This window comes from Lepisosteus oculatus, chromosome 14 (assembly GCF_040954835.1).
Source record: "Lepisosteus oculatus isolate fLepOcu1 chromosome 14, fLepOcu1.hap2, whole genome shotgun sequence".
In the NCBI taxonomy this organism is placed as follows: Eukaryota; Metazoa; Chordata; class Actinopteri; order Semionotiformes; family Lepisosteidae; genus Lepisosteus; species Lepisosteus oculatus.
This window is the reverse complement of record NC_090709.1, coordinates 49203256-49209497: the sequence shown is the minus strand read 5'-3', so window position 1 is coordinate 49209497 and position 6242 is coordinate 49203256.

Below are 6242 nucleotides of genomic sequence, written 5' to 3'. Positions count from 1 at the left end.
CTGTGCGCAGGAGTGATGGGTGATGTGGAATTCTATGGGCTCAGTGGGACTCCGGGAGTCAACTCAGGGCTCTGCTGTAGATTCCTGTAGAACCGGTGTGAAATGATAATGTATCGTTGGCTGGTATTGTAAATGTAAAGTTTACTGGTACGTTTCGGCCAAAACATATTTTCTTTCTTCTTTTTTTTCAGCATGGAATAAACCTATTACTTGTTCCTTTGCAGCCCACGCATGCTGACGCAGCTACCCACCTGAACTACAAATTGTATGTCGGCCGTTCCGTTACACTATATTGATGAATCGTACAAGATCATAGGATCTATAAGCCTGAAGACTTGTCTTGTACAGTGCCCTGATAAAAATCAAATTAATTCCACTAATTTTTATGGAATCCCATTTCCGGTAGTGAGGCTTCCATAGTACACGGATGGAATAGTGGACGGTGGGCTTTTAAATTATTTTTTTATTTAAACACCAGAAATACAAAAACAAAGACAGAATATGAAATAAGATACAGAAATAGACACTTCACATCCAGAATAATTCACAATTATAAAAGCTGAAACTTATACTTTTTAAATATTTCCATTGTATGTCCTTTTTTACTTAAAAAAGAAACTCTTCTTTAGCTCAGCTGGCAAGGCCTGGGTTCGAGCCAATGCAGTGAGGCACGAACTAGGGTGGGAGCGGCGAGGGCACAAGCCCTGGAACCCGAATCCGTTACAATAACAAAAGGACAGACAATGAAATATGGGTTATTTTGAAGTCCCAAATGTGAGATATAAAGTCGGAATTCTGAGTTTTTAAGTCGCAATTCTCAGTTACTAAGTCGGAATTCTGAGATACCATAGCGCGTTTTTATTTTTACTCCCTGGCTGAAACGGGCTTCCATAGAAATGGTCAGATTCAGAGCCATTGCAGTTCGTGCTAATTAGAACAACGCCAGAACTGAACCCTCAGCACCGTACTGACTACTGAGCACAAGATCAGCTGCTCTCCAGCTTTGTTTCGCACAGTTTTGCATTGCTATTGAGCTCAGAGGAGGAGCTGATCTTCAGACAGTCAGATGCGTTATACATTACGTCACTGGCCCTAATCTTACGGTGCTCAACTGCACCATAGTGACCTCAGCGCCACTACTAGTAATGCGTCGCCCCCAGCCAAAATTGCTTAGTAAAAAAAAACGTTTTCTATACTGTCTGTTTAAAAATATTATATCTTTAAAAATGACAAAGGGTTTGTGTGTCGCGCTAAAGTTTCGATTCATTTCGAATGCAAAGAAAAAACATTTTCTTCCAAGAAATCATAAATTTGTCTCATCCTCCATATTATAATTCTCTCTTGTAGTAGTAAAGCATTTTGAGTCAAACCGAACAATATATTAAAGGAACAAGTAATAGGTTTATTCCATGCTGAAAAGAGAAGAGAGAAAACACAACGTTTCAGCTGCGAAACCTTCTTCAGGTTTGTTTTCTCTCTTCTCTTTTCAGCATATAATAAACCTACAATATTACTTGTTCCTTTGCAGATACGCATGCTGACGTAGCTACCCACTTGAATATATTAAACGTTTCATCTATACGATTAACATAATGTTCTCCTCAATAACTACTGTAAATGACAAAGCCTTAGAGCCACAGAGAAAAACAAATTGCATTTAAAGTAATTTTAAAGGCTCGAGATAACATTGCACTATAAACGCAAATGTCTGTCTTCTTTGTGGCGCTTACTTTTTGTTGCTTTGGCAAATTTCATGCAGTTTATTTCTGACACAAGACATAACAAGCTTGTGTATTTATGACAAAAAAGCAGGGCAACAATTTATATCGGCCTTGAAATTGATATTGTTAAAAAGTGAGTTAAATGCAGATATAGTAAATATATTTTCTCATATAATGGTGTGTTTTTTTGTCTAAAAATCCTTCATGAATGGTTTAACAGACACTTTGCATAATAAAAAAAAATATTTACGAATTTTAACTTTTTATACAGTAAAGTTTTGTTGTGAACATGAGCCCTGTTTATCGATATCACCAACACAGTTCTGGATTTTATTCTGCCTTCCTATGGACATTGGAATTTTGTGTGTGGTAGCTTATTAGCGCCAGGGAGAAAAAGAATATTGTTGGCTTTTAAATGAGAAACCATTTGCGTTTATACAAAATCACAATGTGTTGTCCCAGACATTGGGACATCCTCTGTTTAAACACCTGTCGTTTTCTCTAATATTGGCTCCTGTGCTTTGATCCATTTGAGAGAGAAGACACTGAAAAAGTCTTGTGAAAGTGGATTTTGCACCTGCGCCAGTGCTGTAGTGGTATCATACAGACACCCATACAAATCCATCACACGTTGGAAGCTCTGGAAGGCAACGTAAAATATTGCTCTGTCCGTTGGTGGATTAGGTATGCATGCTACATTTCAACGTAAAATGCAATGTAAAAAGATCAAATTTGATTCAAAACCGATTAATGTAAAAACCGATAAAGCTCATGTTTTTTATCTAGTTTTATCTATATCTATATCTATATCTAGTTTTTCAAAGGTCTTAAAAAAATGTTTATCGCGATTGTGAAAGTTAGAGAAGGTGTACCAGCGCGTGCCTTTATATATATGCCTGTAGCTGCGAGAAGGTTAAAAGCGTACAAGTGATCTGTCTTTCGTCAAAATAATTGCTGGAGCACCAGGGCGTAGAGTACCATCCAGCAGCTGTAGATGGTGCTCGGGTAAGAGCTAATTCTGTTTTCAGCACAGGGAGCAAGAATGAGCTCAGTCCGGCTCCCAGCAGAATCCATTCTGGTTTGGTTGCTGTCAGACTGTGCATCTATGGCTTTTTGGATCGCAACGTGAAAAAAAAGAACAAAAAACAATTGCTCACATCGTGTTACTTCCACCAGAGGAAGGGAAGATATAACTTAAAAAAAATCAGAACTGAATATTTGGATCCGGGGCCTCATACTTATCAAATTATTAAAATAAGAATTATTTAACTATCAGATTGTGTTTCTGCAACATTTCGTGCACAGTATGCCGTATTCAACAATAAAACAACAGTCACAACGAGGCGTTTACACCCAGTCTGGGGTATTTTCCCCTTTTATATTTTTGCCACTTTATATCGAACCTGTTATACTCCCAGAAGTGCACAGTAGCTTCTACTTAATAAAAATATACAATTCACCGCTGGTATAAACAGATGTGTGCCATGTCTGCCTTTGTAAGCATTTGTTTCAAAAATAAGTTCACAATATGTTAAAAACACAAAAAGCACAAACTTAATAATACAACGATACAAAATCAAAACCAAATCATAAAGCCAATTAAGTACCTATCCTTTGAAAACAGAGAACACCTTTATATCTACAATAAAAATGTGACATTTGTATCTACTTTTGAATTACTGTACAAAGTAGACAGAGTAGTCCCTGAATTCAAAGATCAGATCTTGGCCAAAACAAGACAATCAGACGTGAGCTGAATTCGGAACAAGAGCCTCTGCTTCGTCGTTTATTGAGCTTTTGATCAAAGTCTGAGTGAAAAGGATCAATATGGCACCATTAGACAGGCGGTACATGGGGATTGGGGGGTGCTATTCATGAGTCAATAGCTCTTCAAGCACAACAGCCACAGTGCTGCAACCAGGTGTTTTACACCAGACATTTCCCCTAACCTTATACAACCTCGCTTTGAGTTGTGGAACATTTATTTATTTTTTAATTGTTTTTTTGACTGTAATCAAGTGTTGTGCTCACTAGGCAGGCCTCCTGACCTTTCACAGTCATGCTTTGTTGTGTGCAACTTTAATTATCTTTTTAGGATTTTTTGAATATGGCAACTTCCACCGAGACGGGTGGGGGGTGTGGGGGTGCTCTTCAATAGCTTTTTCATCTATACACACAAACGGATGTAACCAAGACACTCAGAACCTGTCACGCAGGGGCTGACTGCTGAGGATAGGGATCCAATGCGGTGCCCTTGGTAGGGTTGGCGCGAGACGCAGGCGTAGTCGGAGTAAACAGGCAGGGGCCCGAGTCTGGGAAGGCGTAGTACAGGCGTAGGCACAGAATCGACAGGCGAAGGCGTAGTCGAGGGACTGGCAGGGGTCGGAGTCCGGGAAGGCGTAGAAGTTGCGTCGGTAGGCAGAGGCGTAAATGAAGAGACAGGCTGGGGTCAGGATCCGAGAAAGCGTAAAACAGGCGAAGGTACAAAATCGAGTGGCTAAAGCAGTTGTCGGAAAAGCGGGGTCGAGGTCCAGGGGAGAAGTCATAGTAAGGCAAAGGCGTAGTTAGTAGGTAAGCTCCGGGAGAGAATCTCAATCGTGAGCAATGACCGGGGGACAGATGAGGGTTTAAGTAGAGGACTGATTGACATGTGCACGTTTGGTATGGGGAGAGCTCGAGGGAATGCGGGAGCGCTTGCCTGCGTGAGGGAGATTCATGACAGAACCAACAGAATCAACCTGAACTCATAGAAAAACAAGAATGCCCCCGAGACACCTGAATCCCCCTCCTGGACCACTCTGGTATCAACACCCCCAAACCCATCCATACCAGCTTACAAGATTCAGAATCGGTGCAACCCTCCAACCTGGACCAAGAGCAGGATGGGACAAGAACCTGCACCACACTACGTACACAGGTTTGTATTTTTGGCTGAAGATGAAAATGTCTAACATAGATTGTTTTGGTTCTAGCAAACAATAAAAATAGTTGTTAAAATCCAAACACACATAATGAGATCACTCTCTGTCAGTATGTGTAACATTCTGGGTCTGGGCTCCTCTGTATTTGGGCTAAAGAGAGTTCAACAACATTTATTAAATGCACTGACATCATAATCTGACAAGATCCATTGTTTAGGGGAGACTTGACCACCCACTGTCCCCCTGGTATCGTGAAGCTCATTGTCCTTTAGCTTTCCAAAACCAGAATCACTTGGGACTCCGGGGGGATCGGTGTATGCAAAATATGAATTCCTTATGCAAGAAATTGTATATGGTCAATATAGCTATCATATCTTATCAGCAGATGGTAATCTCCAAGGAACAAGTAATAGGTTTATTCCACGCTGAAAAATGATCAAATGATTGATGAACCCAAGTGATTTGAAAGAAATGTTAAACAACTCAAAGCGAGGTTGTATAAGGTTAGGGGAGCTGTCTGGTGTGTAAAACACCTGGTTGCAGCACTGTGGCTGTTGTGCTTGAAGAGCTATTGACTCGTGAAGAGCACGATGTACTATCCCCATGTACCGCCTGTCTAATGGTGCCATATTGAAAAACTCATAAAAAAATAAAGAAAGGGGCCACAACCACAGCAAGGTTGTATAAGGTTCTGGGGGCTGTCTGGTGTGTAAAACACCTGGTTTCAGCAGTGTGGGTGCTGTATTTGAAATGCTATTGAGCCATGAAGACGACCCATCTGTCCCAGTGTATTACCTGTAGTGTAATCTTCAGAAAATCATAAAAAATTAAAGAAAGGGGCCACAGCCACAGCAAGGTTGTACGAGGTCCGGGGGCCTGTCTGGTGTGTAAAACACTTGGTTTCAGCAGTGTGGGTGCTGTATTTGAAATGCTATTGAGCCATGAAGACGACCCATCTGTCCCAGTGTATTACCTGTAGTGTAATCTTCAGAAAATCATAAAAAATTAAAGAAAGGGGCCACAGCCACAGCAAGGTTATATAAAGTTAGGGGGCCTGTCTGGTGTGTAAAACACTTGGTTTCAGCAGTGTGGCTGTTGTATTTGAAATGCTATTGAGCCATGAAGATGACCCACCTGTCCCAGTGTATTACATGTAGTGTTATCTTCAGAAACTAATGACAAAATAAAGAAAGGTGCCACAGCCACAGGAAGGTTGTATGAGGTTTGGGGGCCTGTCTGGTGTGTAAAACGCTTGGTTTCAGCAGAGTGGGTGCTGTATTTGAAATGCTATTGAGCCATGAAGACGACCCACCTGTCCCAGTGTATTACCTGTAGTGTAATCTTCAGAAACTCATTACAAAATAAAGAAAGGGGCCACAGCCACAGTAAGGTTGTATGAGGTTCGGGGGCCTGTCTGGTGTGTAAAACACTTGGTTTCAGCAGTGTGGGTGCTGTATTTGAAATGCTATTGAGCCATGAAGACAACCCACCCATCCCACCTGTAGTGTTATCTTCAGACAATCATAAAAAAATAAAGGTTCCATAACCCAAAACAAAGCTGGGAATAGTCAGATGACCTGCTTAGTGTGCAAAACACTTA